The 24,293-nt window shown below is 43.0% G+C and overlaps 9 non-coding genes and 1 pseudogene across 9 annotated transcripts; all 10 read right to left on the bottom strand.

The window, feature by feature from the left end:
- Positions 1 to 6,032: 6,032 nt before the first annotated feature.
- LOC141229592 (U2 spliceosomal RNA) lies at positions 6,033 to 6,223 on the bottom strand. Its single transcript, XR_012296248.1, has one exon. It is a non-coding gene; the product is annotated as a U2 spliceosomal RNA (small nuclear RNA).
- Positions 6,224 to 7,340: 1,117 nt separating this feature from the next.
- Positions 7,341 to 7,531, bottom strand: LOC141229591 (U2 spliceosomal RNA). The gene has a single exon (XR_012296247.1). It is a non-coding gene; the product is annotated as a U2 spliceosomal RNA (small nuclear RNA).
- Positions 7,532 to 8,646: 1,115 nt separating this feature from the next.
- LOC141229590 (U2 spliceosomal RNA) lies at positions 8,647 to 8,837 on the bottom strand. Its single transcript, XR_012296246.1, has one exon. It is a non-coding gene; the product is annotated as a U2 spliceosomal RNA (small nuclear RNA).
- A 1,115-nt stretch (positions 8,838 to 9,952) lies between these two features.
- On the bottom strand, positions 9,953 to 10,143 carry LOC141229589 (U2 spliceosomal RNA). Its single transcript, XR_012296245.1, has one exon. It is a non-coding gene; the product is annotated as a U2 spliceosomal RNA (small nuclear RNA).
- A 1,115-nt stretch (positions 10,144 to 11,258) lies between these two features.
- Positions 11,259 to 11,449, bottom strand: LOC141229588 (U2 spliceosomal RNA). Its single transcript, XR_012296244.1, has one exon. It is a non-coding gene; the product is annotated as a U2 spliceosomal RNA (small nuclear RNA).
- Positions 11,450 to 12,561: 1,112 nt separating this feature from the next.
- Positions 12,562 to 12,752, bottom strand: LOC141229587 (U2 spliceosomal RNA). Its single transcript, XR_012296243.1, has one exon. It is a non-coding gene; the product is annotated as a U2 spliceosomal RNA (small nuclear RNA).
- Positions 12,753 to 13,867: 1,115 nt separating this feature from the next.
- On the bottom strand, positions 13,868 to 14,079 carry LOC141229667 (U2 spliceosomal RNA; annotated as a pseudogene).
- A 6,385-nt stretch (positions 14,080 to 20,464) lies between these two features.
- Positions 20,465 to 20,655, bottom strand: LOC141229586 (U2 spliceosomal RNA). Its single transcript, XR_012296242.1, has one exon. It is a non-coding gene; the product is annotated as a U2 spliceosomal RNA (small nuclear RNA).
- A 1,115-nt stretch (positions 20,656 to 21,770) lies between these two features.
- On the bottom strand, positions 21,771 to 21,961 carry LOC141229585 (U2 spliceosomal RNA). The gene has a single exon (XR_012296241.1). It is a non-coding gene; the product is annotated as a U2 spliceosomal RNA (small nuclear RNA).
- Positions 21,962 to 23,076: 1,115 nt separating this feature from the next.
- Positions 23,077 to 23,267, bottom strand: LOC141229584 (U2 spliceosomal RNA). The gene has a single exon (XR_012296240.1). It is a non-coding gene; the product is annotated as a U2 spliceosomal RNA (small nuclear RNA).
- Between the last annotated feature and the right edge of the window lie 1,026 nt (positions 23,268 to 24,293).

Raw genomic sequence — 24,293 nt, 5'->3', positions numbered from 1 at the left:
AATTTTAAGACAATCCTTCACAGAAATAGCATCACGTTTAAAAAGTAAAATATTGCGTGCCTTCCAAAGGGCGTCTTTAAAACAGTTAATCATACACCAACATATACAATACTGTTGAGGGGTTGGACATTTAAAAAGGCCATATAAAACATATTCATGGTTAAAATCTCTTAAACCGCAAGTCCATTTTAAAAGAATCCCAACTTTGTGCCAAAGTTCCTGTGCAAATGGGCAATTCCACATAAGGTGCAAGGTGGTTTCGTCATAAACACATGAGTCTCTGGGGCATTTTGCTCTGGCCACCAGGCCTCTCCTGTGTTGAAACTCTCTGGTGGGGAGGCACTGGTGGACCACCATCCATGCGATGTCCTTATGTCCATTTGCTAAGAATTTCCCGAAGACATTCTTCCAAACTTGCTTCGATCTCTCTTCTGAGAAATTTACTATGGTGGTCACATCTTCATTCCTCCTCAGAAAAGATAAAAGCTTCTTGCGGTCTTTAAAAATGTCCATATTAAAATCACCAAGGCTATAAAATCGAACAGTCTTTTCTAAGATTGCTTGGTGTTTGGGGGGGCATAGTAAAACAGGGGAATTCAACGACAACTTAAACCATCTTTTAAAAATCATCCCACAAGTATATTTTAAAAAATAACTTAGCGCACTATTACCATTAAAATGTTTGAAACAAAAGCAGAAATAATTTAAATACAAATAAATATGTAAGTCGGGGACATCCCTTCCGCCGTTCATTTTATTCTTCCTCATTATTTCTCGCCTTAATTTTTCCATTTTGGAGTTCCATAAAAACATAAAGATCATCCTAGTCATTTTTTTAATTAAAACATCAGAGGGGGGGTACACCATAGCTATATACAGTATGAGGGGTAACAACACTGATTTTATAATTAAAATTTTCCCCTCCATTGTTAGGGACCTCAAACCCCAAAATGATATTTTCTTTGACATTTTTTCTATGACATTCTCCCAGCTTTGAGTTCCCACATTCTCCTCGTTAAAAACAACTCCAAGAATTTTTACATTGTCTCGTTTTATAGTGAGCTGCGGGAGTTGGGCGGTGTCCCAGGATCCCAAAGTCAGACATTCAGATTTATTTAAATTAAGTTTAAACCTGGATGCCTGGGAAAAAAATTCAATGCGCAACACCGCCCTCCGGAGGGAAGCAGGGTCCACGCACACAACTGTCACGTCATCCATGTAGCCAAAGACTCTCACATCACTGCCACCTCCGCCTGGAACAGGAACCCCTCTAATCACTTTGTCTTTCCTTATTGCGCTCAGCAGGGGCTCCATGGCGCAGATGAACAGGATGGGCGACAAGGGGCATCCCTGCTTCACTCCGGACTCAAGGGGAACTCCATCTGTTAAAAAGCCATTAAGAGAAATTTGACTAAAACAATTTTTATATAAAATCTTAATACAATTTAAAAGCATATTAGGGATACCCATTCTTTTTAAAACTCTAAAAAGAAATCTATGAGAGACTCTATCGAAAGCTTTTTCAAAATCTAGGGCTAAAAGAGCTACATTTTGACCCCGGTCTCTGGAATACCAAATTACATCCCTTAATACGTTTAAAACCTCTGAAATACTTCTGCCTGGTACACTACAAACCTGCTCAGGCTGGATTAGTTTGGCAATGACACTCCTGAGCCGGTCTGCAACCACCTTAGCAAGTACCTTGTAATCAACATTTAGGAGAGTTATGGGTCTCCAATTCGCTAGAGCACTGCGATCACCTTTTTTATATATCAAAGACACCACTCCTCTCCTCCACGAAAATGGCAACTGTTCACAAATAAAAACTTCTTTAAAAAGCATAAAAAGGTCCTCTTTTAAAATGTCCCAAAAAGTAAGATAAAACTCTACAGGTAGTCCGTCACACCCAGGTGCTTTACCCTTAGAGAAACTTTTAAAAACATAAAATAATTCCTCTAAAACAATATCGCGTTCTAAAAACTCCTGGTCTGTAAAATTTAACTTAAAATCGAGATCATTAAGAGCATCAGATAAAAAGGACTCATCTATACACTTTTTACTAAAAAGATGCTTATAAAAGTTAAAAGTAGCATTCAACATTCCCTGCATAGATGTTTCACCCTCTAGATTTGTGATCACTTCTCTTTTATCCATGACTTTTTTGAAGAAGAAGCGAGAGCACTTCTCCCCCTCCTCCAAGTGCTGCACTCTAGAGTTAAAAATAATCTCTTTCCCCTTTGTGTCTATGCAGTTCTGAATTTCAGTTTTTAGGCTAGCAATATCATCTCCCACCTCCACCCCTAGCTCTTTGAATTTAAAAAGTGTTTGTAGTTTGGTGTTAAGATCACTAAAACATCTTTTTTTCTCTCTAGCTTTACGTCTCCCTGCTTTTATAAAAAACATTCTGACTTTTTTTTTCAAATTCTCCCACCAGGTTACCATAGGGGCATCAGAAGGTTTTTGTCGCCGCCAGGCTTGATAGGCTTTACCAAAGTCTTGTCGAATCAGAGGGTCCTCCAGCAGGTAAGTACTTAGACGCCAGAGGCCCCTGTTGACCCTCTGTTCATCCCGGTATTCTAGATGCACCTCCAAGCCCTTATGGTCAGAAAATATATTTGATGTTAAAACACATTTTACAGGGTTAAAATCATCTGATAGGAAAATAAAATCGATCCTGGAGGACACCCCTCTTCCGGACCACGTATAACCAGGGTCCGTCGGCAGGAGTGACCTCCACGCATCGCATAATTTAAAATCAGTTATAAAATCTTTCAATAGGTGACATGACTTATCCAATTTGCGTAAAGGGTCACCCCCTGCTCGTTGTTCACTAGCACAAAGACAATTAAAATCACCCCCTACGACCAGGGGAGATGACCCAGTACAGTACAATGGCAATATCCCAAATAAATTAATTCTCTCTTGCTTATCAGGGGGAGCATAAATATTCATTACACGTAGGGTAAAACCATTAAATTTAAAATGCACTAAAACCACTCTGCCTGGTACTATTTCTGTGACAGCATTTACAGTAATATTTCTCCCACGACAGAGGAAGCCCACCCCCGCTGACTTGTTGTCATTGGAGCCAGACCAGATGGAGGGCCCCAGTCTCCAATCTGTCTTGATATCATTATAATTTAGTGCATGTTGTATCCCGCATTCCTGTAATAAACATATGTCAAAGTCAGTGGTTTCTAAATACTTGAATAGAGCAGCCCTACGAACTGGGCTCTTTAATGACCTCACATTCAGTGAGACAAGTCTTATTGTGGGCATTCATAGGTCAGGGTGGTGGATCTTCCATGAGGACACCTGACTCAAAGCCCTGTATATCAAATTGCTCCAGGACATCCGGGCTAGAAGACCCAAACGACTCGATATTCTGTGAGCCGGCAGTTGCCCCCTCGTAGGTCACGGTTCCCAGCCACATTCCAGGAGACGCTGGGGATTCGACATTCCGTCTCTTTTTCGGGGCAGACTCCACTAGGTCACTGGTGCAGTCCTCCTCTTCCTCCACCTCCTCCAGGGGGGGAGACTGGTCCATCAGGACAAGATCAGCAACACAGATTTCCTGATGTTCGCCACCTAGAAGCAAAGCCCCCTCATCTGGCTGGCTAATCGCCCTGGAAGATCCTGAGGCCATCGCTGCGTGGTCCCCTGTAGCCAACCGCACAGGGGCACCACCCTCCAGCCCAACAGGATCGGTATCGGGAACCATCGATACGGAGGATACCCTCCCAGAAGGAGGACCCCCCCGCTCCGGTCCATGCGAGGTCCGCCCATCGTTAAGGGACTTCGATGCAGGTGCCGCCCCAGAGGGGCCTCCGGCTCCCTGCTCCATCCCAGCCTTCTCGCCCTTCGAACCGCCCTCCGACGCCGGCCTGCCAGTGAAGACCGGTGGGCGCATCGGCTCAGCTTCAGAAGATGCAGCTTCTGTGTAGGTCCTGGTCCTGGTCCTGTTGGGGCATCCTCGGAACATGTGCCCCGCCTCACCGCAGAGATTACATTTCCTCCCAGCGGGACAGTCCTTCATTAAATGTCCGTAACAGCTGCAATTATTGCAGCGGTCTACTTTCCTGCCCGTGCAGGACGTTTGGGTATGACCCATTTGTCCACAGTTCCTGCAACATACTGGCATTCCAGGATAAAATAAGTAGCCTCTGCTCTTACCGATTACGAAGGTTGAGGGAGGGTGTAGCATTCCTCCCACTCCACTAAGGTCCCTCTTTAGACGGGCCATATACCTTCTCTTGCCGCACCAGAAGCCTACCGCGTTCTTCACAGTACCCAGGTATCTCAGATCATCACAATAGCGGGTAAGGTAGGTCGAGATGTCTGCAGCTTCCACAAAGGGGTTCGGGAAATGCACCACGATGGGGATCTCGTCATAAGCATACAAGAGACAAAAGGTTAGTCCATCCAACTCATCTAAGTAGTTTTTCTCGTTTACCTTTTGCACGAGTTGCTGACAGCATCCCTGGCTCTTGAAGGTGATGGTGTATGTCCCCTTGTACTCGTTGTCCTGGAAGCAGAATATGTCTTCCCGCCGAAACTCCAGAACTCCCAGAAGAATCCTATGGCAGATGTAGTCCAAATTCTTCTCCATCCTCGATGCTGCTCCAACTTCAATCCTCACGGTGTTCCGCATCCGGGCATCACCCGATGAATATGTGAGCGTTGCCGGCATCCTTCACTCAGGAACGTACCGACTCTTCTCTCTGAAAGGCGCAAGCCTTCATGGGATCCCTTCCCGTTGCTCCCGGACTAATCCTTCCTCCCAATAGCAGCAGGGGGGTTAAGTCCCTCCGAAGAGGAACGATCCCCCCAGGCCGAGAGAAAGGGTACCAAGAGCACCTCACAGGCAAGACCACACAGGTAAACCTGATAGATCGTGCCAAAAGGCCGAGAAGCGATAACCAGAATTGGTTTCAAACTACGGAGCCACCCAAGGATCCTGAAAAGTCCATTTGTGGAGATGAGCTCCTGGACTCCCGTTAAGAAGACATGTTGTCAACCTCTAGATCCCTTACATGCCTGCACTTTTCGGCTTGCTGCTGCTGCAATCCACGCGTTTTAGATCTGCATAACTCCACCTCTTTAAACACAGCACCTTCACCCCCTGCTGTTCCCACCCGCCTCAACACCGTTGGAAGGGAGGAGAACCAATTAAGGCGGGGGGTGGGGTGGAACGAGCAGCTGTCTACCCTTAGCAGGAGGGCTCCTGATTACATACCTCTCCTGCTGCTGCTGCTGCTGGCTGTCCAGCAGCAGACTGAAGGTGGCTGCTGCTGTGCACAGGTATATAAAGGCTCAGAGCCTATTATGACACGCGCAGCCAGCGTTCCATTGCCACATTCCATCTACTGCAGGCAGGATACCTGGCTGGCTGAATGTCGCTGAGAAGCTCACAGAGACCGCCATAAGCAACAGTTTAACAGAATGCCACAGACTAATCAACCAAACTTTTTGGGTTGGGTTCTCTTTTATAGTCTGCAGGCATTAAATTAAAGAAGTCAGTGTTCCAGCAGAAGGAGACAACGTTTCAGAAAAGGCATTGTAGCAAACCAAAAAAGAAATTTTAAGCGCAGCAGAGTAACCAGCGCACATACCTGTTAGTTCAGGTGAGTTTAAAAGGCTGCTGTTGATAACAAGGGCATTTGCTAAATAGATGGTGTGTGTGCAACAATATACTGAAAGGTCAATTATATTGTGCAGCTTATCTCACCACCTGTAGTTATTTAGGTGAAAGCTCCAAAATGCTTGCCTAATATGTCTGTTTATCCAAAAGGAAGTAAAAAGGGAGAGCTAGAAAGATAGCATTGCATCACATTACATGGCAATGCAATGCACAGTTGCTGAAGTTGAACCAAAATGAGCTTGTAATCTGGCTTCTGCAACTTTGAACATGAAAAATCCAATGAGGAGAAGAAAAGCAAAGCCAAAGAGTCCATCCCAAAATCCGACAAACAAGCAAAATGAACAAAAAACATTGAATTGAATTCTTTCTGATTTTAGAAACTGCATTAAAGAAGGGGTGCACCGGTCCTGGAGATACTGCAATACCAGGTCAATGCGTGGAGTGGACAGAGCAAGCTCTTTTTCCATCTCCCTGTTCTAAAAATCCATTTAATATATGGTCCCCAGATAGGGGACGTATCAGATATTAAACTGATAAGAACAGATACTACACTTGATCTTAGCCAAAAGGCCGAGAAGCGATAACCAGAATTGGTTTCAAACTACGGAGCCACCCAAGGATCCTGAAAAGTCCATTTGTGGAGATGAGCTCCTGGACTCCCGTTAAGAAGACATGTTGTCAACCTCTAGATCCCTTACATGCCTGCACTTTTCGGCTTGCTGCTGCTGCAATCCACGCGTTTTAGATCTGCATAACTCCACCTCTTTAAACACAGCACCTTCACCCCCTGCTGTTCCCACCCGCCTCAACACCGTTGGAAGGGAGGAGAACCAATTAAGGCGGGGGAAGGGGGGGGGAACGAGCAGCTGTCTACCCTTAGCAGGAGGGCTCCTGATTACATACCTCTCCTGCTGCTGCTGCTGCTGGCTGTCCAGCAGCAGACTGAAGGTGGCTGCTGCTGTGCACAGGTATATAAAGGCTCAGAGCCTATTATGACACGCGCAGCCAGAGTTCCATTGCCACATTCCATCTACTGCAGGCAGGATACCTGGCTGGCTGAATGTCGCTGAGAAGCTCACAGAGACCGCCATAAGCAACAGTTTAACAGAATGCCACAGACTAATCAACCAAACTTTTTGGGTTGGGTTCTCTTTTATAGTCTGCAGGCATTAAATGAAAGAAGTCAGTGTTCCAGCAGAAGGAGACAACGTTTCAGAAAAGGCATTGTAGCAAACCAAAAAAGAAATTTTAAGCGCAGCAGAGTAACCAGCGCACATACCTGTTAGCTCAGGTGAGTTTAAAAGGCTGCTGTTGATAACAAGGGCATTTGCTAAATAGATGGTGTGTGTGCAACAATATACTGAAAGGTCAATTATATTGTGCAGCTTATCTCACCACCTGTAGTTATTTAGGTGAAAGCTCCAAAATGCTTGCCTAATATGTCTGTTTATCCAAAAGGAAGTAAAAAGGGAGAGCTAGAAAGATAGCATTGCATCACATTACATGGCAATGCAATGCACAGTTGCTGAAGTTGAACCAAAATGAGCTTGTAATCTGGCTTCTGCAACTTTGAACATGAAAAATCCAATGAGGAGAAGAAAAGCAAAGCCAAAGAGTCCATCCCAAAATCCGACAAACAAGCAAAATGAACAAAAAACATTGAATTCAATTCTTTCTGATTTTAGAAACTGCATTAAAGAAGGGGTGCACCGGTCCTGGAGATACTGCAATACCAGGTCAATGCGTGGAGTGGACAGAGCAAGCTCTTTTTCCATCTCCCTGTTCTAAAAATCCATTTAATATATGGTCCCCAGATAGGGGACGTATCAGATATTAAACTGATAAGAACAGATACTACACTTGATCTTAGCCAAAAGGCCGAGAAGCGATAACCAGAATTGGTTTCAAACTACGGAGCCACCCAAGGATCCTGAAAAGTCCATTTGTGGAGATGAGCTCCTGGACTCCCGTTAAGAAGACATGTTGTCAACCTCTAGATCCCTTACATGCCTGCACTTTTCGGCTTGCTGCTGCTGCAATCCACGCGTTTTAGATCTGCATAACTCCACCTCTTTAAACACAGCACCTTCACCCCCTGCTGTTCCCACCCGCCTCAACACCGTTGGAAGGGAGGAGAACCAATTAAGGCGGGGGGTGGGGTGGAACGAGCAGCTGTCTACCCTTAGCAGGAGGGCTCCTGATTACATACCTCTCCTGCTGCTGCTGCTGCTGGCTGTCCAGCAGCAGACTGAAGGTGGCTGCTGCTGTGCACAGGTATATAAAGGCTCAGAGCCTTTTATGACACGCGCAGCCAGCGTTCCATTGCCACATTCCATCTACTGCAGGCAGGATACCTGGCTGGCTGAATGTCGCTGAGAAGCTCACAGAGACAGCCATAAGCAACAGTTTAACCGAATGCCACAGACTAATCAACCAAACTTTTTGGGTTGGGTTCTCTTTTATAGTCTGCAGGCATTAAATGAAAGAAGTCAGTGTTCCAGCAGAAGGAGACAACGTTTCAGAAAAGGCATTGTAGCAAACCAAAAAAGAAATTTTAAGCGCAGCAGAGTAACCAGCGCACATACCTGTTAGCTCAGGTGAGTTTAAAAGGCTGCTGTTGATAACAAGGGCATTTGCTAAATAGATGGTGTGTGTGCAACAATATACTGAAAGGTCAATTATATTGTGCAGCTTATCTCACCACCTGTAGTTATTTAGGTGAAAGCTCCAAAATGCTTGCCTAATATGTCTGTTTATCCAAAAGGAAGTAAAAAGGGAGAGCTAGAAAGATAGCATTGCATCACATTACATGGCAATGCAATGCAAAGTTGCTGAAGTTGAACCAAAATGAGCTTGTAATCTGGCTTCTGCAACTTTGAACATGAAAAATCCAATGAGGAGAAGAAAAGCAAAGCCAAAGAGTCCATCCCAAAATCCGACAAACAAGCAAAATGAACAAAAAACATTGAATTCAATTCTTTCTGATTTTAGAAACTGCATTAAAGAAGGGGTGCACCGGTCCTGGAGATACTGCAATACCAGGTCAATGCGTGGAGTGGACAGAGCAAGCTCTTTTTCCATCTCCCTGTTCTAAAAATCCATTTAATATATGGTCCCCAGATAGGGGACGTATCAGATATTAAACTGATAAGAACAGATACTACACTTGATCTTAGCCAAAAGGCCGAGAAGCGATAACCAGAATTGGTTTCAAACTACGGAGCCACCCAAGGATCCTGAAAAGTCCATTTGTGGAGATGAGCTCCTGGACTCCCGTTAAGAAGACATGTTGTCAACCTCTAGATCCCTTACATGCCTGCACTTTTCGGCTTGCTGCTGCTGCAATCCACGCGTTTTAGATCTGCATAACTCCACCTCTTTAAACACAGCACCTTCACCCCCTGCTGTTCCCACCCGCCTCAACACCGTTGGAAGGGAGGAGAACCAATTAAGGTGGGGGGTGGGGTGGAACGAGCAGCTGTCTACCCTTAGCAGGAGGGCTCCTGATTACATACCTCTCCTGCTGCTGCTGCTGCTGGCTGTCCAGCAGCAGACTGAAGGTGGCTGCTGCTGTGCACAGGTATATAAAGGCTCAGAGCCTATTATGACACGCGCAGCCAGCGTTCCATTGCCACATTCCATCTACTGCAGGCAGGATACCTGGCTGGCTGAATGTCGCTGAGAAGCTCACAGAGACCGCCATAAGCAACAGTTTAACAGAATGCCACAGACTAATCAACCAAACTTTTTGGGTTGGGTTCTCTTTTATAGTCTGCAGGCATTAAATGAAAGAAGTCAGTGTTCCAGCAGAAGGAGACAACGTTTCAGAAAAGGCATTGTAGCAAACCAAAAAAGAAATTTTAAGCGCAGCAGAGTAACCAGCGCACATACCTGTTAGCTCAGGTGAGTTTAAAAGGCTGCTGTTGATAACAAGGGCATTTGCTAAATAGATGGTGTGTGTGCAACAATATACTGAAAGGTCAATTATATTGTGCAGCTTATCTCACCACCTGTAGTTATTTAGGTGAAAGCTCCAAAATGCTTGCCTAATATGTCTGTTTATCCAAAAGGAAGTAAAAAGGGAGAGCTAGAAAGATAGCATTGCATCACATTACATGGCAATGCAATGCACAGTTGCTGAAGTTGAACCAAAATGAGCTTGTAATCTGGCTTCTGCAACTTTGAACATGAAAAATCCAATGAGGAGAAGAAAAGCAAAGCCAAAGAGTCCATCCCAAAATCCGACAAACAAGCAAAATGAACAAAAAACATTGAATTCAATTCTTTCTGATTTTAGAAACTGCATTACAGAAGGGGTGCACCGGTCCTGGAGATACTGCAATACCAGGTCAATGCGTGGAGTGGACAGAGCAAGCTCTTTTTCCATCTCCCTGTTCTAAAAATCCATTTAATATATGGTCCCCAGATAGGGGACGTATCAGATATTAAACTGATAAGAACAGATACTACACTTGATCTTAGCCAAAAGGCCGAGAAGCGATAACCAGAATTGGTTTCAAACTACGGAGCCACCCAAGGATCCTGAAAAGTCCATTTGTGGAGATGAGCTCCTGGACTCCCGTTAAGAAGACATGTTGTCAACCTCTAGATCCCTTACATGCCTGCACTTTTCGGCTTGCTGCTGCTGCAATCCACGCGTTTTAGATCTGCATAACTCCACCTCTTTAAACACAGCACCTTCACCCCCTGCTGTTCCCACCCGCCTCAACACCGTTGGAAGGGAGGAGAACCAATTAAGGCGGGGGGTGGGGTGGAACGAGCAGCTGTCTACCCTTAGCAGGAGGGCTCCTGATTACATACCTCTCCTGCTGCTGCTGCTGCTGGCTGTCCAGCAGCAGACTGAAGGTGGCTGCTGCTGTGCACAGGTATATAAAGGCTCAGAGCCTATTATGACACGCGCAGCCAGCGTTCCATTGCCACATTCCATCTACTGCAGGCAGGATACCTGGCTGGCTGAATGTCGCTGAGAAGCTCACAGAGACCGCCATAAGCAACAGTTTAACAGAATGCCACAGACTAATCAACCAAACTTTTTGGGTTGGGTTCTCTTTTATAGTCTGCAGGCATTAAATGAAAGAAGTCAGTGTTCCAGCAGAAGGAGACAACGTTTCAGAAAAGGCATTGTAGCAAACCAAAAAAGAAATTTTAAGCGCAGCAGAGTAACCAGCGCACATACCTGTTAGCTCAGGTGAGTTTAAAAGGCTGCTGTTGATAACAAGGGCATTTGCTAAATAGATGGTGTGTGTGCAACAATATACTGAAAGGTCAATTATATTGTGCAGCTTATCTCACCACCTGTAGTTATTTAGGTGAAAGCTCCAAAATGCTTGCCTAATATGTCTGTTAATCCAAAAGGAAGTAAAAAGGGAGAGCTAGAAAGATAGCATTGCATCACATTACATGGCAATGCAATGCACAGTTGCTGAAGTTGAACCAAAATGAGCTTGTAATCTGGCTTCTGCAACTTTGAACATGAAAAATCCAATGAGGAGAAGAAAAGCAAAGCCAAAGAGTCCATCCCAAAATCCGACAAACAAGCAAAATGAACAAAAAACATTGAATTCAATTCTTTCTGATTTTAGAAACTGCATTAAAGAAGGGGTGCACCGGTCCTGGAGATACTGCAATACCAGGTCAATGCGTGGAGTGGACAGAGCAAGCTCTTTTTCCATCTCCCTGTTCTAAAAATCCATTTAATATATGGTCCCCAGATAGGGGACGTATCAGATATTAAACTGATAAGAACAGATACTACACTTGATCTTAGCCAAAAGGCCGAGAAGCGATAACCAGAATTGGTTTCAAACTACGGAGCCACCCAAGGATCCTGAAAAGTCCATTTGTGGAGATGAGCTCCTGGACTCCCGTTAAGAAGACATGTTGTCAACCTCTAGATCCCTTACATGCCTGCACTTTTCGGCTTGCTGCTGCTGCAATCCACGCGTTTTAGATCTGCATAACTCCACCTCTTTAAACACAGCACCTTCACCCCCTGCTGTTCCCACCCGCCTCAACACCGTTGGAAGGGAGGAGAACCAATTAAGGCGGGGGGTGGGGTGGAACGAGCAGCTGTCTACCCTTAGCAGGAGGGCTCCTGATTACATACCTCTCCTGCTGCTGCTGCTGGCTGTCCAGCAGCAGACTGAAGGTGGCTGCTGCTGTGCACAGGTATATAAAGGCTCAGAGCCTATTATGACACGCGCAGCCAGCGTTCCATTGCCACATTCCATCTACTGCAGGCAGGATACCTGGCTGGCTGAATGTCGCTGAGAAGCTCACAGAGACCGCCATAAGCAACAGTTTAACAGAATGCCACAGACTAATCAACCAAACTTTTTGGGTTGGGTTCTCTTTTATAGTCTGCAGGCATTAAATGAAAGAAGTCAGTGTTCCAGCAGAAGGAGACAACGTTTCAGAAAAGGCATTGTAGCAAACCAAAAAAGAAATTTTAAGCGCAGCAGAGTAACCAGCGCACATACCTGTTAGCTCAGGTGAGTTTAAAAGGCTGCTGTTGATAACAAGGGCATTTGCTAAATAGATGGTGTGTGTGCAACAATATACTGAAAGGTCAATTATATTGTGCAGCTTATCTCACCACCTGTAGTTATTTAGGTGAAAGCTCCAAAATGCTTGCCTAATATGTCTGTTTATCCAAAAGGAAGTAAAAAGGGAGAGCTAGAAAGATAGCATTGCATCACATTACATGGCAATGCAATGCACAGTTGCTGAAGTTGAACCAAAATGAGCTTGTAATCTGGCTTCTGCAACTTTGAACATGAAAAATCCAATGAGGAGAAGAAAAGCAAAGCCAAAGAGTCCATCCCAAAATCCGACAAACAAGCAAAATGAACAAAAAACATTGAATTCAATTCTTTCTGATTTTAGAAACTGCATTAAAGAAGGGGTGCACCGGTCCTGGAGATACTGCAATACCAGGTCAATGCGTGGAGTGGACAGAGCAAGCTCTTTTTCCATCTCCCTGTTCTAAAAATCCATTTAATATATGGTCCCCAGATAGGGGACGTATCAGATATTAAACTGATAAGAACAGATACTACACTTGATCTTAGCCAAAAGGCCGAGAAGCGATAACCAGAATTGGTTTCAAACTACGGAGCCACCCAAGGATCCTGAAAAGTCCATTTGTGGAGATGAGCTCCTGGACTCCCGTTAAGAAGACATGTTGTCAACCTCTAGATCCCTTACATGCCTGCACTTTTCGGCTTGCTGCTGCTGCAATCCACGCGTTTTAGATCTGCATAACTCCACCTCTTTAAACACAGCACCTTCACCCCCTGCTGTTCCCACCCGCCTCAACACCGTTGGAAGGGAGGAGAACCAATTAAGGCGGGGGGTGGGGTGGAACGAGCAGCTGTCTACCCTTAGCAGGAGGGCTCCTGATTACATACCTCTCCTGCTGCTGCTGCTGCTGGCTGTCCAGCAGCAGACTGAAGGTGGCTGCTGCTGTGCACAGGTATATAAAGGCTCAGAGCCTATTATGACACGCGCAGCCAGCGTTCCATTGCCACATTCCATCTACTGCAGGCAGGATACCTGGCTGGCTGAATGTCGCTGAGAAGCTCACAGAGACCGCCATAAGCAACAGTTTAACAGAATGCCACAGACTAATCAACCAAACTTTTTGGGTTGGGTTCTCTTTTATAGTCTGCAGGCATTAAATGAAAGAAGTCAGTGTTCCAGCAGAAGGAGACAACGTTTCAGAAAAGGCATTGTAGCAAACCAAAAAAGAAATTTTAAGCGCAGCAGAGTAACCAGCGCACATACCTGTTAGCTCAGGTGAGTTTAAAAGGCTGCTGTTGATAACAAGGGCATTTGCTAAATAGATGGTGTGTGTGCAACAATATACTGAAAGGTCAATTATATTGTGCAGCTTATCTCACCACCTGTAGTTATTTAGGTGAAAGCTCCAAAATGCTTGCCTAATATGTCTGTTTATCCAAAAGGAAGTAAAAAGGGAGAGCTAGAAAGATAGCATTGCATCACATTACATGGCAATGCAATGCACAGTTGCTGAAGTTGAACCAAAATGAGCTTGTAATCTGGCTTCTGCAACTTTGAACATGAAAAATCCAATGAGGAGAAGAAAAGCAAAGCCAAAGAGTCCATCCCAAAATCCGACAAACAAGCAAAATGAACAAAAAACATTGAATTCAATTCTTTCTGATTTTAGAAACTGCATTAAAGAAGGGGTGCACCGGTCCTGGAGATACTGCAATACCAGGTCAATGCGTGGAGTGGACAGAGCAAGCTCTTTTTCCATCTCCCTGTTCTAAAAATCCATTTAATATATGGTCCCCAGATAGGGGACGTATCAGATATTAAACTGATAAGAACAGATTTTTTTTTTTTTTTTTTTACACTCAGATTACAAAGTCTTGGAATCAACAAAAAGATAAGAAGACTCAAATCCATCATCGTGCATTCTACCAATTTTAATACTTCTCCAAATCTTTTATTTTCTTTTTCTTTTATATATATATATTTATTTATTTTTTCCCTCTTTTTTTTTTTTTTTTTAAAAATTATATAGTTTTGGCTATTTTTTTTGTTTGTTTTTGTTTTTCTTTTTTTGTTTTTCCACAGGTTTTCAAAAAATCAAAGCTTACAAGGTAAGTTCATTCCATTTACATTGTTTCCATTTCTCATTTGCTTTCACCTTGCCAAGCGTCATTTTGTCCCTCCAGAAATACATGTACAAATAACTTAGACATAATTTAATACACTGGTCGACTGTTACTTCCTTATGTTTAAACACTAAAATGTTCCTTGCTTTCCACAATGCCGCCTTCACACATGCAATAATAATCCATACAATTTTAAAATCCTCCTCTCTTATCCCCATCCCATAAAATACTCTGTTAAAATCCAAAAAATTAACAGTACTCACAGCTCTCACTATATTGCACACTTTCCTCCATATTGTCTGTGCAAAATTACAATTCCAGAAGATGTGCATGGGTGTTTCACTATTCCCACACCTGGATCTTGGGCACACTTCAGATCTTACCAACCCACGCCTGTGTTGGAACTCACGGGTTGGCAGGCAGTCTTTTACTATACACCAGAGTAAATCCCTGTGTTCATTAGATAACACACTATAATTTACATTCATCCAGATTCTTTCCACAATTTTGAATGAAAAATGTTCCACAGGACTGATACCTATTCTCTCTTCCAGGATTTTTAGGATTTTTTTATGGCATTTAAGAACATTTATTTCGACCATCTTAAGTTTAAAATCTCTTAAAATTTTTTCTAAAACAATATAATTTCCTGGAGGTAAAAACCTATAAGGCCTATTTAGAGACATCTCCAACCATTTATAATTTCTAATATAGAAACCTAAATTATATATAGAAAACAACTTTAGCTTAGAGTCTGGTCCTAATAAAGTGCATACACAGTTCGCTACATACTTTGCATATAAAAAGGACCTAATATCCGGAAAACCTTTCCCACCTTTTTTCTTTGATTTATATATCTCCTCTCTCTTTACTCTTTCCATCTTGGATCTCCATAAAAAATTAAAACATACCTTAATAACTCTCTTCATGATATTATTTTGGGGGATAAAAACTGTTGAGACATATAAAAACATTGGGAGTAAAACCTGTCTAATAATTAAAATTTTTCCTTCCAGGGTAAGATCTCTCAACTGCCAGAAAGTAATCTTTTTCTTAACTCTTTCCAGCAGAGACTCCCAATTTCTTACATTACCACCTGACTCTGAGAAATAAATACCTAAAATTTTTACTTCATTCATTCTTGTTAATTTACACTCAGAATCTACAATAAAATCACCAACAGTTAAAATACCAGATTTTTCCATGTTAATTTTAAAACCCGATGCGCCCCCAAACCAATCCACTGTTCTTATGGCTCTGTTCATGCTTCTAGTGTCTTTAACTAAAACCGTCACATCATCCATATATGCCACCACTTTAACTTGTTCATTGCAACTCCCGGGAATAAAAAAACCATTGATTACCTTATCTCTCCTAAAAGCTGCTAAAAGTGGTTCAATTGCACAAATAAAAAGAATAGGGGATAAGGGACACCCCTGTTTAACGCCACAGTTTATTTTTACATTATCAGATAAAAAACCATTTATAGATATTTTGCTAAAACATGATTTGTAAAGAGATTTAATACGTTTGCTAAAAACATCCGGGCATCCCATTTTCTCTAAAACTGCAAATAAAAAATCATGGGCAACTCTATCGTACGCTTTTTCAAAATCCAAAGTAATTAGAGCAAGCTTTTGTTTTCTGTCTAAAACATCCCATAAAACATCCCTGATTAAAATCAATGAGTCGCTGATTCTCCGATTTGGCACTGCACACGTCTGATCCACTTCTATTACTGAGCCGATTACCTTTTTTAATCTATTTGCTAGTAACTTTGCATATACCTTACAGTCCGTATTTAAAAGGGTTATTGGTCTCCAATTTTTAATCAGTTCTTTATTTCCTTTCTTAAATAATAAAACAATAAGACCCTCCCACCACGACTCTGGGACACTAAAAGATGCTTCTGCTTCTAAAATTACTTCATAAAAATCCTCACCCATGATCTCCCATAAACACTTGTAAAATTCAACAGGTAGTCCATCTGCTCCCGGCGTTTTGTTATTTTGTAGCGTATTAATTGTATTAAAAACTTCCTCTTTAGTAAAATTCCCTATTAAAAAAGATTTATCTTCCGCATTAAAATTTTTTTCCAGTCCTTCTAAAAAATGTTTTTTTAGAGACACATCCGTGTTTTTAACAGAAAATAAATCATCATAAAATTCTTTTGCTTTCATCTTCTTCCCCTCCAAACTTGTTTCTCCTTCCAAAACCTTCATATAATCCTTCTTGTCACATATTTTTTTAAAAAAGAATTTTGTGCATTTTTCATCCTCGTCTAAAACTTTTACTCGGGAATTAAAAATAATTTCTTTACCTTTTTCTTTCAGGCAGTTTTGGATCTTTTCTTTTGTTGTTCGGATCGCCTCCTGCAGATCACATCCGTTATTTTCGAGGTGAAAAAAACATTGCAGTTTAGCATTAAGATCATTATAAAAAATACGTTTTGCAGCAGCTTTCTTCTTTCCTTCTTTAATAAAAAATATTTTTACCTCCTTCTTGACAAAATCCCACCAATTAAAAATAGATTTAAAAAACATTTTTTTTAGCTTCAGTTTTTCATACAGCTTTTTAAAACCTTCCATAACCACCTCGTCTTGTAGTAGGGATACATTAAATTTCCAGTGTGACGGTCTTTTATCCACATCTGATTCTATTTTAAAACTACATTCTATTATTTTATGATCTGAAAAAGGTGTTGAATGCGTTTTAAAACCTGAGCATGTTAGGGCTTGAGATATAAAAATATAATCTATTCTGGATGAAACACCTCTCCCCACCCAAGTGACTTCATGCTCCTTTTTTTGTCCATCTAATGCCCATGTATCTTTAAGATTAAAAGCTGCTAAAATATTTCTAAGACATGAAGCTGACCCATCTTTTACATTTTTTAAATGACAATTAAAATCCCCACCTAAAACTAATGGATCTACTCCAGGTAAAAACAGCTGCAAAAGTTCAAACAAATGTAATCTCAAGGCTTTTTCTGCATTTGCATACACATTAAAACACCTCACTTTCTTCCCATTTTTCTGCACATCAATTCTTAAAATCCTCCCAGGGTATATCTCTTCATAATTTACAATCTCCCAATCTTTAGAGCATAAAAACCCCACACCATCACTTTTTGACTCGTTCCCACCAGAAAAGCATAAGTTACCCTTCCATATACCCTGTAAATATTCATAGCTTATTTTTTTTGTCAAATTACATTCTTGTAGAAAGATAAAATCAATATTTTCATTATTTAAAAAATCATATAAAGCAGTTCTCTTATATAGGTCGTTAAACCCCTGAACATTCAGGGACATTGAGCGGATCATCTTCTAACATTTAGTGCAGGGCTCTTCCCTCCGCCCTCATTCTCTACTGCCGGAGAAGATGGGTCTACCTCCAGATCTGATACATCCGAAGATGACACACTCCCCAGCAGACTTGTTGCTTCTAAAGCCTTTACTTTCCCACCACATGGTATTCCTTCATTATCACTTCTATCCACACTTCTTTTTAGAGATTTTTCTGTGCAGTCCATTTGTACCTGCGCGCAAGGTAAGCTCTGCGACAGGGAATTAGTAGGAGTGGACTCCACTACTTCTGGAATATCACTTTCCCCTCCACAACTACTCCCTTTACTTAGTGGAGAAATTTCTTGCAACATTTGACTCTTCTCTTCTCTCTTCTGATCTTCTTTCTTCTGTTCTTCTATCTTCTTCTTTTCATTCTTATCTTCTTTCTTCTTATCTTCTTTCTTCTGCTCTTCTCTCTTTTTCCTTTCCATCTGTTTCTTTATCTCCATGGCCCTTTTTTCTATGTCCTCTATCCTCTTCTGTTTTTCCTCTTCCTTCTTTCTCTTCCTTTCTTCCAACTTCCTTTCCTCTTCTTCTAGTGATTTTTTAACCCATTCCTCCTTCTTCTTCTCCTTCATTGCCCGTCCCTCCTCTTCCTCTTTTCTCTTTCTTTCTGTCTCCTCCTTCTCACTCCTTTCTTTCTCCTCTTCCCCTTTTTCCTCTTCAGCAGCAATGCCTGCTTCCACATCGTCTTTAGCTTCTTGTTGCTGTTCTTCAGGCGATGTGTCCATCTCCTCTACCTCCTTTTTCTTATTTTTAGGGCACTCATCCATCTGGTGAGGAGTACCCATGCAACTAAAACACTTGTTACATTCTGCATCCAGATGTCCATATTTTTTACACACACGGCAGTAGTGTGGCATCCCTGGGAAGAATAAATAACCGCGGCTATGGTTGATATAAACCTGCGGCGGAGGTCTGGACACGCCCCCCTCCTCATTCGGGTTCTTCCTAAATGATACCACATACACACGTTTCCCGTTCCACACTCCAAACTGTGTTTCCCCGCGTCTCTTAGGGATGATTTTGTCACAATACATTGATAGGTAACTTTCAACCTCAGAGTCTGTAATAAATGGACTAAACAAATGAATCGTCAGTACTTTCATTGAAAACTGAAAAGAGGGGATTACTTTCACCCCCTCCAGCTCTACCTTCTCTTTATTTACTTCATAAAGAGCGTAGGCACTTTCACACTGCGAGGCTTTATTAAGCGTAACATCATAAAGTCCTCGAGAAAAAAAAGATTGAAAGCAAAAAAGATGCTCCTTGTCGATCTTCAAGAGCTTACAAATAACATTGAAAATAAATTGAGAATCTTTCACCTGCCGGTGGTCAGGAGCAACCACGAACCTGATGGTGTCCTTCAGCGGATGCTCCTCCGAGAAATAATCATTCGGGTTGCTTGCTTGATTCTCCTTCCTTCCTCCAGGGTTTCTCCTTGTCTCCATGATTTTCCTCTTCTTTTCCAGATACCAAGGAAAATATCACACACGGATCGCAGCCTCCACGAAGTTCGTCCTCCCTCCAACACACCGTCCTCCGTAAAGAAAAGGCACTGCAGCTTTAGCACCGATTCCCAAAAGCAGCACTGGATATCTCCAAAGGCCAAGAATCGGTTCTGCCACCACAGTAACCTTCAGCCCAATGTCACAACCCACTACAGATCGTGCCAAAAGGCCGAGAAGCGATAACCAGAATTGGTTTCAAACTACGGAGCCACCCAAGGATCCTAAAAAGTCCATTTGTGGAGATGAGCTCCTGGACTCCCGTTAAGAAGACATGTTGTCAACCTCTAGATCCCTTACATGCCTGCACTTTTCGGCTTGCTGCTGCTGCAATCCACGCGTTTTAGATCTGCATAACTCCACCTCTTTAAACACAGCACCTTCACCCCCTGCTGTTCCCACCCGCCTCAACACCGTTGGAAGGGAGGAGAACCAATTAAGGCAGGGGGTGGGGTGGAACGAGCAGCTGTCTACCCTTAGCAGGAGGGCTGCTGATTACATACCTCTCCTGCTGCTGCTGCTGCTGGCTGTCCAGCAGCAGACTGAAGGTGGCTGCTGCTGTGCACAGGTATATAAAGGCTCAGAGCCTATTATGACACGCGCAGCCAGTGTTCCATTGCCACATTCCATCTACTGCAGGCAGGATACCTGGCTGGCTGAATGTCGCTGAGAAGCTCACAGAGACCGCCATAAGCAACAGTTTAACAGAATGCCACAGACTAATCAACCAAACTTTTTGGGTTGGGTTCTCTTTTATAGTCTGCAGGCATTAAATGAAAGAAGTCAGTGTTCCAGTAGAAGGAGACAACGTTTCAGAAAAGGCATTGTAGCAAACCAAAAAAGAAATTTTAAGCGCAGCAGAGTAACCAGCGCACATACCTGTTAGCTCAGGTGAGTTTAAAAGGCTGCTGTTGATAACAAGGGCATTTGCTGAATAGATGGTGTGTGTGCAACAATATACTGAAAGGTCAATTATATTGTGCAGCTTATCTCACCACCTGTAGTTATTTAGGTGAAAGCTCCAAAATGCTTGCCTAATATGTCTGTTTATCCAAAAGGAAGTAAAAAGGGAGAGCTAGAAAGATAGCATTGCATCACATTACATGGCAATGCAATGCACAGTTGCTGAAGTTGAACCAAAATGAGCTTGTAATCTGGCTTCTGCAACTTTGAACATGAAAAATCCAATGAGGAGAAGAAAAGCAAAGCCAAAGAGTCCATCCCAAAATCCGACAAACAAGCAAAATGAACAAAAAACATTGAATTCAATTCTTTCTGATTTTAGAAACTGCATTAAAGAAGGGGTGCACCGGTCCTGGAGATACTGCAATACCAGGTCAATGCGTGGAGTGGACAGAGCAAGCTCTTTTTCCATCTCCCTGTTCTAAAAATCCATTTAATATATGGTCCCCAGATAGGGGACGTATCAGATATTAAACTGATAAGAACAGATACTACACTTGATCTTAGCCAAAAGGCCGAGAAGCGATAACCAGAATTGGTTTCAAACTACGGAGCCACCCAAGGATCCTGAAAAGTCCATTTGTGGAGATGAGCTCCTGGACTCCCGTTAAGAAGACATGTTGTCAACCTCTAGATCCCTTACATGCCTGCACTTTTCGGCTTGCTGCTGCTGCAATCCACGCGTTTTAGATCTGCATAACTCCACCTCTTTAAACACAGCACCTTCACCCCCTGCTGTTCCCACCCGCCTCAACACCGTTGGAAGGGAGGAGAACCAATTAAGGCGGGGGGTGGGGTGGAACGAGCAGCTGTCTACCCTTAGCAGGAGGGCTCCTGATTACATACCTCTCCTGCTGCTGCTGCTGCTGGCTGTCCAGCAGCAGACTGAAGGTGGCTGCTGCTGTGCACAGGTATATAAAGGCTCAGAGCCTATTATGACACGCGCAGCCAGCGTTCCATTGCCACATTCCATCTACTGCAGGCAGGATACCTGGCTGGCTGAATGTCGCTGAGAAGCTCACAGAGACCGCCATAAGCAACAGTTTAACAGAATGCCACAGACTAATCAACCAAACTTTTTGGGTTGGGTTCTCTTTTATAGTCTGCAGGCATTAAATGAAAGAAGTCAGTGTTCCAGCAGAAGGAGACAACGTTTCAGAAAAGGCATTGTAGCAAACCAAAAAAGAAATTTTAAGCGCAGCAGAGTAACCAGCGCACATACCTGTTAGCTCAGGTGAGTTTAAAAGGCTGCTGTTGATAACAAGGGCATTTGCTAAATAGATGGTGTGTGTGCAACAATATACTGAAAGGTCAATTATATTGTGCAGCTTATCTCACCACCTGTAGTTATTTAGGTGAAAGCTCCAAAATGCTTGCCTAATATGTCTGTTTATCCAAAAGGAAGTAAAAAGGGAGAGCTAGAAAGATAGCATTGCATCACATTACATGGCAATGCAATGCACAGTTGCTGAAGTTGAACCAAAATGAGCTTGTAATCTGGCTTCTGCAACTTTGAACATGAAAAATCCAATGAGGAGAAGAAAAGCAAAGCCAAAGAGTCGATCCCAAAATCCAACAAACAAGCAAAATGAACAAAAAACATTGAATTAAATTCTTTCTGATTTTAGAAACTGCATTAAAGAAGGGGTGCACCGGTCCTGGAGATACTGCAATACCAGGTCAATGCGTGGAGTGGACAGAGCAAGCTCTTTTTCCATCTCCCTGTTCTAAAAATCCATTTAATATATGGTCCCCAGATAGGGGACGTATCAGATATTAAACTGATAAGAACAGATACTACACTTGATCTTAGCCAAAAGGCCGAGAAGCGATAACCAGAATTGGTTTCAAACTACGGAGCCACCCAAGGATCCTGAAAAGTCCATTTGTGGAGATGAGCTCCTGGACTCCCGTTAAGAAGACATGTTGTCAACCTCTAGATCCCTTACATGCCTGCACTTTTCGGCTTGCTGCTGCTGCAATCCACGCGTTTTAGATCTGCATAACTCCACCTCTTTAAACACAGCACCTTCACCCCCTGCTGTTCCCACCCGCCTCAACACCGTTGGAAGGGAGGAGAACCAATTAAGGCGGGGGGTGGGGTGGAACGAGCAGCTGTCTACCCTTAGCAGGAGGGCTCCTGATTACATACCTCTCCTGCTGCTGCTGCTGCTGGCTGTCCAGCAGCAGACTGAAGGTGGCTGCTGCTGTGCACAGGTATATAAAGGCTCAGAGCCTATTATGACACGCGCAGCCAGCGTTCCATTGCCACATTCCATCTACTGCAGGCAGGATACCTGGCTGGCTGAATGTCGCTGAGAAGCTCACAGAGACCGCCATAAGCAACAGTTTAACAGAATGCCACAGACTAATCAACCAAACTTTTTGGGTTGGGTTCTCTTTTATAGTCTGCAGGCATTAAATGAAAGAAGTCAGTGTTCCAGCAGAAGGAGACAACGTTTCAGAAAAGGCATTGTAGCAAACCAAAAAAGAAATTTTAAGCGCAGCAGAGTAACCAGCGCACATACCTGTTAGCTCAGGTGAGTTTAAAAGGCTGCTGTTGATAACAAGGGCATTTGCTAAATAGATGGTGTGTGTGCAACAATATACTGAAAGGTCAATTATATTGTGCAGCTTATCTCACCACCTGTAGTTATTTAGGTGAAAGCTCCAAAATGCTTGCCTAATATGTCTGTTTATCCAAAAGGAAGTAAAAAGGGAGAGCTAGAAAGATAGCATTGCATCACATTACATGGCAATGCAATGCACAGTTGCTGAAGTTGAACCAAAATGAGCTTGTAATCTGGCTTCTGCAACTTTGAACATGAAAAATCCAATGAGGAGAAGAAAAGCAAAGCCAAAGGGTCCATCCCAAAATCCGACAAACAAGCAAAATGAACAAAAAACATTGAATTCAATTCTTTCTGATTTTAGAAACTGCATTAAAGAAGGGGTGCACCGGTCCTGGAGATACTGCAATACCAGGTCAATGCGTGGAGTGGACAGAGCAAGCTCTTTTTCCATCTCCCTGTTCTAAAAATCCATTTAATATATGGTCCCCAGATAGGGGACGTATCAGATATTAAACTGATAAGAACAGATACTACACTTGATCTTAGCCAAAAGGCCGAGAAGCGATAACCAGAATTGGTTTCAAACTACGGAGCCACCCAAGGATCCTGAAAAGTCCATTTGTGGAGATGAGCTCCTGGACTCCCGTTAAGAAGACATGTTGTCAACCTCTAGATCCCTTACATGCCTGCACTTTTCGGCTTGCTGCTGCTGCAATCCACGCGTTTTAGATCTGCATAACTCCACCTCTTTAAACACAGCACCTTCACCCCCTGCTGTTCCCACCCGCCTCAACACCGTTGGAAGGGAGGAGAACCAATTAAGGCGGGGGGTGGGGTGGAACGAGCAGCTGTCTACCCTTAGCAGGAGGTCTCCTGATTACATACCTCTCCTGCTGCTGCTGCTGCTGGCTGTCCAGCAGCAGACTGAAGGTGGCTGCTGCTGTGCACAGGTATATAAAGGCTCAGAGCCTATTATGACACGCGCAGCCAGCGTTCCATTGCCACATTCCATCTACTGCAGGCAGGATACCTGGCTGGCTGAATGTCGCTGAGAAGCTCACAGAGACCGCCATAAGCAACAGTTTAACAGAATGCCACAGACTAATCAACCAAACTTTTTGGGTTGGGTTCTCTTTTATAGTCTGCAGGCATTAAATGAAAGAAGTCAGTGTTCCAGCAGAAGGAGACAACGTTTCAGAAAAGGCATTGTAGCAAACCAAAAAAGAAATTTTAAGCGCAGCAGAGTAACCAGCGCACATACCTGTTAGCTCAGGTGAGTTTAAAAGGCTGCTGTTGATAACAAGGGCATTTGCTAAATAGATGGTGTGTGTGCAACAATATACTGAAAGGTCAATTATATTGTGCAGCTTATCTCACCACCTGTAGTTATTTAGGTGAAAGCTCCAAAATGCTTGCCTAATATGTCTGTTTATCCAAAAGGAAGTAAAAAGGGAGAGCTAGAAAGATAGCATTGCATCACATTACATGGCAATGCAATGCACAGTTGCTGAAGTTGAACCAAAATGAGCTTGTAATCTGGCTTCTGCAACTTTGAACATGAAAAATCCAATGAGGAGAAGAAAAGCAAAGCC

This window comes from Phyllobates terribilis, unplaced genomic scaffold, assembly GCF_046119375.1.
Source record: "Phyllobates terribilis strain yellow unplaced genomic scaffold, ASM4611937v1 Scaffold_487__1_contigs__length_1357975, whole genome shotgun sequence".
Classification (NCBI taxonomy): domain Eukaryota; kingdom Metazoa; phylum Chordata; class Amphibia; order Anura; family Dendrobatidae; genus Phyllobates; species Phyllobates terribilis.
This window is presented reverse-complemented; position numbering and strand designations above follow the sequence as displayed.